Genomic DNA, 8,607 nt, shown 5'->3' on the forward strand with positions numbered 1-8,607 from the left:
ATTTTAGCTCTTAATTATACATTGTTTCTGCATCTGAGTATTATTCTCCTCCATTGTAGCCACAAGTTTTTAAAAAATACGATGGGTCTTATACAGAAGCGATGTCACAATATTTAACAACTGGCTGTGCCAGGCGTTAACTCTTTAGTTAATCTTTAGTTAACCAATTAGCTCTGTGAAAGGCCTGGGAAAGCAACTGGAGTTGGGCGTGATATAAAGCAGTTGGGAAGGGGGAGGGCAAAGGAAACCTGTGAAAGGAAACCTCAAAACTAAACAAGAAGAGTTTATCTGGTTTGTGCTATAGGAAGTAAAGTTGTGTCACGGGATAATGGCACCTTTTAATTCTGGGATGACATATGTGCTTTTAAATCAACATTATCCATCACCCTTCCACTATTTTTAGTTGCTTCTATCTCTGCACTGAAGAGCTGTCTAATTTGAAGAAGAAACCAGTGCCCTGGGGAGCATTTCCTACATGATCACTGCTGCCTTCTCTCACTCAAGCATGTTTTCTGAGTAAGTCTCTGGTTCCTCACTGACACAGCTGGGCTGTGACCAGTGCCATGCTTGGCTTCATGTTTTCTGAACAGATTTGTTGCACCAGAAGCAAATGGCAAAAGAAAATATACTTTGCTTCCATTTGTTGCCATTATTGAGTGTTCTCTGAGAAGAAGGTAGATGAATGCGTAGCACCACACTCATTAGGTAGGTAGGTTGACAGCATTTAATGACCTTCGTGAATAAAAAAATAATGTGCTATGATTGCATTTAGATGCCACAAAATTGTGAACAGTATGAGCACACTTCCTACAGAAAGTAAATAATAGTCTTGTCACTTCTTCTATGCTGCAAAACTGGAAAAACAATCCAAAACACAGCTAATTAAATTTGGAGTCAAGAGTTTTAATAGAAACTGTTACCAAGCCCACCCAGTACAATTTTATCCAGGAAGTATTTTACTTTTTCAATGGAAAGAAAAAGTGAGTACTGCCTAAGGCTGAAGAACTAAAGAACAGATAAATTATATAAACTGTGAATCACACAGACACCAAAGTTTAATCTAATTTTGCTATAGAGCATTGATATTTGGCTAACAAATATTTTATTCTAGTCTATCTCATCCTCAGTGTGATATATACTACACAATTAGCAAGTAAGCACATCTATTCAAAGGTAGCCTCATTTGTCTTATACCTTTTTTGGTTTTGTTTTCGAGCATCAGAAATTTCATGACATCACAATCTAAATACATTTGAGGCACTGAGTGAATCATTAAACTTCTTGAATAGGTTTCACAGAAGCAAAAAAGGAGAAAAAAAGGATGACAATGGTATTGTCTAGCTCTAAAATTCTACAATTTTGAACCAGGGGACAGAAATTTTAAGGTTCATATTGAATTGACTCCATATCTGTACTCACACTGTAAAATAAAAAGATAAAGACATGACTGGTTTAGCTTAAAACCCAAATGCTATCATCCAATAGCAGGTTTTGGTGAAACATACATTAGGTTTTCTGTTAATTACACCACTAGTCAGGTGGCTTCTGGCTGGTAACTTCTGCAATAGTGCCAATGTGAAGATAAACAGAGAGTTAAACAATTACCTGGTTAGTTTTTGTGACTGCAAAAAGCTTTTTTTCTCTGCCTCAAAGCCTTTCCCTCTTTTCTTATCTTTTGGCAAACTCCTACTCATTGTAGGGTGAGTCAGTATTTAAAGGCATGCACCACCGTATGCTTGGCCTTCTTTCCATTCTGTTATGTACTAATTCTAGTGGACATTTGTACACTGTGCGTTGTACATATAGCAAGTTGAAGACCACAGCATCCATTCCATCACCACCACCACCCTTTCCTTTTTTTTTTCTTTTGGCCACTCTGCGAGACTTTCAGGATCTTAGTTCCCCAACCAGTGACTGAACCCTGGGCTCCCACAGTGAAAGCGCAGAGTCCTAACCACTGGACCACCACAGAATTCCCCACTATCTCTTCCTAACAGTAACAGCTGCCAAACTTTGTTTACGGGCTCATAAGGTTATGGGGAGGCTGTCTTTATCCTGTCTAAGCTTCAGAATGGGCTGGTGATTTGGCTTTATGTTCAAGGGTAAGCCAGTATGTTTAAAAGTGAATTTTAAGGACCATTCTAAAAGCCATTGCTTTCTGGCTGGATATGACTAAGAAAATAAGTTGTCCATGAGCCACTGACAATCATTCTGGGACCATGAGGGCAGTTAGTGTTAGGATACAGCTAATACCAAAACAGGCAGCATGCCAAAACCAAAAGAAACAGATTTCTTGACAACCCGGTGTGCCACAGGATCAGACCTCTGAAGCTGGCTTCACTGCCGTACTTTTAAGTTACATTCACCAATACATTTTCTTTATTGATCAAGCCAGTTCCTTGCAATAGAAAGCAATCTCACCTGCCCCTGTTATGGCACAGTGGGGATCACTCTGTGTTAGAACTGTGGGCTCACATGTCCATTTCTCTTGGATTACAAATGCGTTGAGTTCAAGGATTATGAGTGTTCATTTTTTAAATCTTAGCACCTAGCAGAACATCTGGCACTAGTCTATGCTTAATAAATGATTCGTAATAGACAAAATAAACAAGCAAACAAGCATATGAAGTAAGCTAATCAGAATTATTCCAGCCAGAAAATATCTCTTTCCCAAGTATTTTATATTAAAAAAAATTTGGACAGGAGTCCTCCTATCAAGTTAGATATCCACAACATATCCATAACCATTTCCTATTCTAATTCAGTTCTCTAAAAATGTTTCTTTTCCTTTTTCCTCCTAATTACATAAATAATGCATGCACATTATAAAAGTTCAAATGATACATAAAACATAAAAAAGAAAGTAAAAGTCAATGGGACTACCACCAGCCAAGGCATACACTATTAAAAGTTTTCAATTCAGAGGTTAAATGATAAATTTTGTTTTGTCCTGTTTCTGCTTGCCAAGTGTGGCACACACCTTAGTCATCACAGAGTCATCAGTTTAACTGCTGTATTTTCAGACTGGGGGAACATTTGATATAGGCACACTATGTGCTAAGTTTTAACTGTGCCAGATGCTTTCATGTGGATGAGGGAACAGCTATTTATTGAGACATGAGTTATCCCATTTATGTTTTCCCAACGGCCTTGAGACAGGAATTACTTTACTTGCTTTACAGCTAAGGAAAGCAAGGTTGCAAGATTTGGTAGTAGAAAATATGTCCCAAGATGCATTCTACCTTTTCATCTAGAAAACTACTTTATGAAGGTAAGAGTAACAGAAACAAAAACAAAACAGACAGACAAAAAAATCACCTGGTAACTGCATAATAGCTTTCATTGCATTAAGAACAAAACAAAACAGGGCTTCCCTGGTGGCGCAGTGGTTGAGAATCCGCCTGCTGATGCAGGGGATATGGGTTCGTGCCCCGGTCCGGGAAGATCCCACATGCTGCGGAGTGACTGGGCCCGTGAGCCATGGCCGCTGAGCCTGCGCATACGGAGACTGAGCTCCACAATGGGAGAGGCCACAACAATGAGAGGCCCGCGTACCGCCAAAAAAAAAGCCCTCAAGATTCTTAATAATTACAGGGATTTTGCTGCCTGGAACTCCTGGACTGCTAGTTCTCCTCAGGTGGGTCTTTGTCTCCAATACAACAGAAGATGGAAAGAAGCCATCTTCTGGGAGAATGAGACGCTGGGCAGAAGAAAGGGCTGTAATAGTGATAGAAGGCCACACAAAGCCATTGATCATCACCTCTGCTTTTCATACCAGCCTGTAGGGCAGGGTTCCACAGAGTTCCTTCAGGCAGCCTTCATCAGCCCCCAGCACCAAGGGTTACAACAGCAATTTAAAACTAGAGATAAGAAAAGGGCACCTTAAATTACCATTGGACTCTCTGAGCAACTACATTTTCAAATGGCATAAAGGACAAATGGCAGAGTTTTAATCCAGTTGACCCTAAAGTCACCTTCCAAAGTCAGTCTATGCCTCTGAACTAGAAAAAAGACCAGTATCTAGCCTTGATGGATCAGGTTGCTGTCAATTCCAAAATGGAACTTAAAAAGCTTTTAGTCTGAGATCTTCATAGCTTTGACCACCTTCTTGTTCAAGTGATTTCTTTTGGTTTAATGGGGAAAAGGTCAAACGCAAAAACAAACAAAAGCCCCACAAAACCAGCCCACTGGAATTTTAGCTTCATTACTCTGAAGTACAGGTAAACATTCTTCAGTGCAGAGTATGGCTGTGCCTAACATTTTGGGGGCCCAAGGTAAGAACACAAATAGAGGCCCCCAGACCTGGGCCAGCCCTTCTTCTCTTCCATAGTTCCTTCCTGCACTGCAAAAGGCCTTTCATGCAGATGTGTGGATATTCCAACTCACAAGTCCAAGCTATGATCAACAAAGTCCCATTCCCTGGCCTCACCCCTAACCCCATGCAAATAGCAACCCCTTGGATTTCCTCATGCCCTGGGGTGGGCACAGAGTACAACCCTTAGAAGTGGGCTCAGGATTGTCTGGGGAAGAAATTCTGGGATCCTGTTTACCCTGAATGTGGTCCAGAAAGCAAGCTCCAAATGGGCCCATCCTCTTGGCCCAGAGACTCCTCTAAAGCCAGAGGAATGCTGCCCAGCTGAAAGGACAATGCAAATTCAGGGTAACTTTTAGACCTTATCTTGAATTTGGTAGATTTATGACCTTTTAAAATTTCATGCTTTTTAATACTAAATTTTATACTTCGGTGAGAATTATAAAGATGACTCAGGAAAAAGTGATCTTGATTGGCACAGACCAAACATGAGAGCAATGGAAGTCTCCTACTTCATTTTTTTATACTCCCTAAACTCTGATAGAGGTTAAATATGTGGGGAGAAGAATCAAGGCAACTATAGGGCCAGGATTCCAAAATGGAGCCATGTAGAGCTGGGCAAATCCTATTGAATCATTCCACCATGGTGGTTACAGTATAGATTCTAGAATCAGACAGGTTTGAGTTCAGATTCCAGCACTGCCATACGCCAATTTAAATTAGAATTTAAATAAACTTTTCTCTAATCTCGTTTCCTAATTTGACAATGAGAAGCAAAATAGCACCTACCGGGTAGGGTTGTAATGAGGAGTAAATGAGAAAATGTGGGTAAAACATACAGTACAGTGCCTGGGGCGTAATAAATGATATTTATAATTAGGTACTTTAATGCAATGTCAGGGCTGGAATTATGGTCTACTCATTGCTTAGCAAATAACTTAGAAGGCTATGAAATATTATTTGGTATCAGTTTATCTCCATGCTCCCCATTTGACATCAAGTTTATTCTTTAAATAATTGTGGAAACATTAGATACCATTCTAAGAATTAGTGAAATGTGAACTGAAAGGTAATAATTCTGTGTTTACTAGGTTTCCAAAATAAAAACAAAAACAAAATCATCTGACAGAAGTGTATCTTGCCAACAAGAAAATTTTTTATAATCTTCCTATTTAATGTGCATATTTCTTTCAAAACCAACATCAAAATGAGCTAATATATTTTACAAAATTCAACTTCTAACCATAATGACTACCTTTTACTGGGTCCCCTTTGTGCCAATCAGTGCACCATTGGTTACACACACATACATCATCTATCTGGTGTAATCTTCCTAACTTCCCCTCCCCAATTTTACAGATAAGGTGAGGTGGGGACCATGGAGATACAAAGCCTGCCCTTTCCATCTGCTGACTGCTGAAGCCAGGTCTTAGAACAGCTCCTGTAAACCTCGCCCCCTTCTATCCCCCCCAACCTCTCTCAAAGAAAATCATATGTGTCATGTAGGTAAAATGTTCATGCCTCTTTGGCTTATAACCCTTTTTTAAGAGACATGCTTTTTGGTGTGTGTGTGTTCTCTCGTCACAGTTTGTATTTGTCTTGCTGTAAATTTAATTGAGAATAACTCATGCTAAATTTTCTTTTGTTGCTATTGAAAGAGCTTATTCTTGGTGGGTGGAGAAGATGGAAGATGGAAAAACCACCACCAAATGAGAAGAAACTCAGTTTATGGAAATTAGTGCATTGGCTTATTTCTCCATAAAACCACACTGAATCAAGACCCAGGTACTGCTGCAAAATAAACCAGGGGCTCTAGCAGGAGATTTTTTAAAACGTAGTACAGTAAAATTCAATGTGCAATACATCGCAAAGGTACTTTACAACTGTATTGTTCTTGGCATTAAGATACATTAACACTTTTAGGAACCTTCAGCTGTGTGTCCTGAGCTTTACAAGCATCACGTGCTGACCAGACCATCAATCGCAGATGTTGGTTTATACCTGGAATGGTTTGCTGAATTTCCTATCTTAATCATTACTGCTGTAGCCCAGAGGCTTTGAGCTGAAAGCAAGACAAAAAGACATTTTACAGACCCCTTGTGGGGCAGCCAGTTTGTAGATCAGAAACCAAGTCTCAGGTTACACACCCCTAAGTGCCAACCATAATACATCTCTCCTCTGCTCTTTAAGCAGAACTTATTCAGAGAAATGGAAAATATGGAAAAGCTATTTATGGACAAAAGAAGAATGCCTGGAAAATGTGTTCCTGAAAAAAAAGATACATTGCATATTCCAAATTTGCCAAGTTTTGGTGCAATCAGAAAGTGCACTAGGAAAGAAGAAACAACTTTATTGGAAGTATAGTGGTACTGATGACCAAAATATTTATCAAGAAAAAGCAAAGAGCAAGCTGGTGGGGGGAAAAAATGCATATTTTTTTCAAGGAGATGCTAAAACGAGTTGCTTTCCTTGAGGATAAAGAGGATGTTCTTGTCAGATCTACAGACTGCACATCTAAAGAGAAAGTGCAATTATGCATAAAGTAAACGCTTTGGACAGACAGTTATGGGTTCAGAAGACAGTAGCTCCTTGCCAGTGAAATAAAGCAAATGTCAACAAGCCAGACACACTTGAAACATTCAGAAAAATGTCTTGCTATTCCTTTCCATACATAATATGCCATATGACACCACAGTTAAATCTGCTACTGCAAAAAAAAAAAAAAAAAAAGTACGCCAATCTGTTGGTTTCCATGAGATTTGGACAGAGGCAAACAACACGGCAGAAAGGAGTCCAGGAAGGTACAGCTTTCGCTTCTTTCCTTCTGAGGAGGAAATGACTTCCTACATCTAGCTGATCAGGAGTTAGCGCTCACTCTGCTTGGAGCCAGGACCTGGAGCATACCCAGATGTGGACCAAAACACAGCTTCAGGTAATTATTAACAGGAATAGGAAACTAGAGAAAACAGTCCCAAGTTACGCAAATACAACTGCCATGCTTTCTGCATTTGTCTGTCCTGCGGGTGGGATGTACAGCTCTTTCCATAACGATCCAGTCTTTTTTCTTTTCCTCCTCCTCCCACACCACCAACAGGCATGCCAAATGCAAATCTGCTCACATTTTGATTCCATTCCGGCAAAACGCAGGGACTACCACCATACCGAGTCTCACAATAATCTCCACAATGACAATTACTCAGAGTCCCTCAGTTCTGTTCACACAAAAGATTACAATTTGAATCTTGCCTTGCATAGGTTCAGCTCTGTCGGAGCTGGTTACCAGGCAAACAGTCTGTTTTAGAATTTACCGATTGCTGGGGAGAGTAAGCTGGGGGGTGGGGATGGACAAACCGCCCTGTACATACCTCCTTTTGGCAGCTAGGAAAAACAATTTCGTGACAAAGAGACTTGTTCTTTTCAAAGCTCACCCAACAGATGAAACTGACAGAATGAAACCAGAGAAACTTTAGCAACCAAAGAAAGCAGCCTTCCAAGGATCAAGGTGAATAATTGATTTGTCGGCTTTTGTTTCATCTTTTAAGCTATTTTGCTCATTTAATAGAATTGTGGAATTTGTCAGAAGCCCAAACACTGACACACACTTCTGACAGCAAGTGCATATTCCAAACTACAGATTCATTTGCCAAGCTTATTCAACAACGATTAGCTGCAAAGCCAGGGAACTTACCGAGCACAAAATTATTGGAACAAAGCAGGGAGGAGGCAGGAGGCACCCAAGGCAGCTTCTCCGTCTCCTTGGTGCCAGGTTCTCCTGTCTGCCGTCCAGTTCACACTTGCCTTTATAACTAAGACTCCGGCAGAACTCACTAGCAAAACCTGATGAATTATAAAACAGCCCCTCCTAGGCTCTCATACTTTACATCACAGGGGGTGACCATGCAGCGTCTTCTCTCCCTGGGTACATATATTTCCTTGTAACTCATCCTGATAAATATATCAGCCTGAGAAGCAGTGACAGTAATCCGTGTTTGGGATGTACCAGCATTAACCAATAAGACGCTTTCCCACCATCAGTACCGCACCCCATCCTCCACTTGTGTTCCCCCACACCTTGTTAAGGTGGATCCACCCAACCCAGTGCAGGGTAGGCAAAGATGGCAAAACGTGGAGGAAAGCCCCTGAGTCTCCAACGCACACATAGCAAAGCATACTACTCAGGTTTAATTCTCGTTAATAATTCTGTAAAGATCAGCCCTCATATTTGCATAGCCTGTCACAATGTACCAAACACTTCACTCTCCCTGAGCCCCTCAGCAACCAGGAAAGGTTCAGCA

The 8,607-nt window shown here is 40.6% G+C and overlaps 1 protein-coding gene across 5 annotated transcripts in view; it reads right to left on the minus strand.

Annotated features, from left to right (window-relative positions):
* The window catches only part of DLG2 (discs large MAGUK scaffold protein 2), a 1,040,068-nt gene that overhangs the window by 194,999 nt on the left and 836,462 nt on the right, over positions 1-8,607 (minus strand). The window lies entirely within an intron of this gene.

The sequence above is a fragment of the Lipotes vexillifer genome, unplaced genomic scaffold (genome assembly GCF_000442215.2).
Source record: "Lipotes vexillifer unplaced genomic scaffold, Lipotes_vexillifer_v1.1 scaffold1457, whole genome shotgun sequence".
NCBI lineage: Eukaryota > Metazoa > Chordata > Mammalia > Artiodactyla > Lipotidae > Lipotes > Lipotes vexillifer.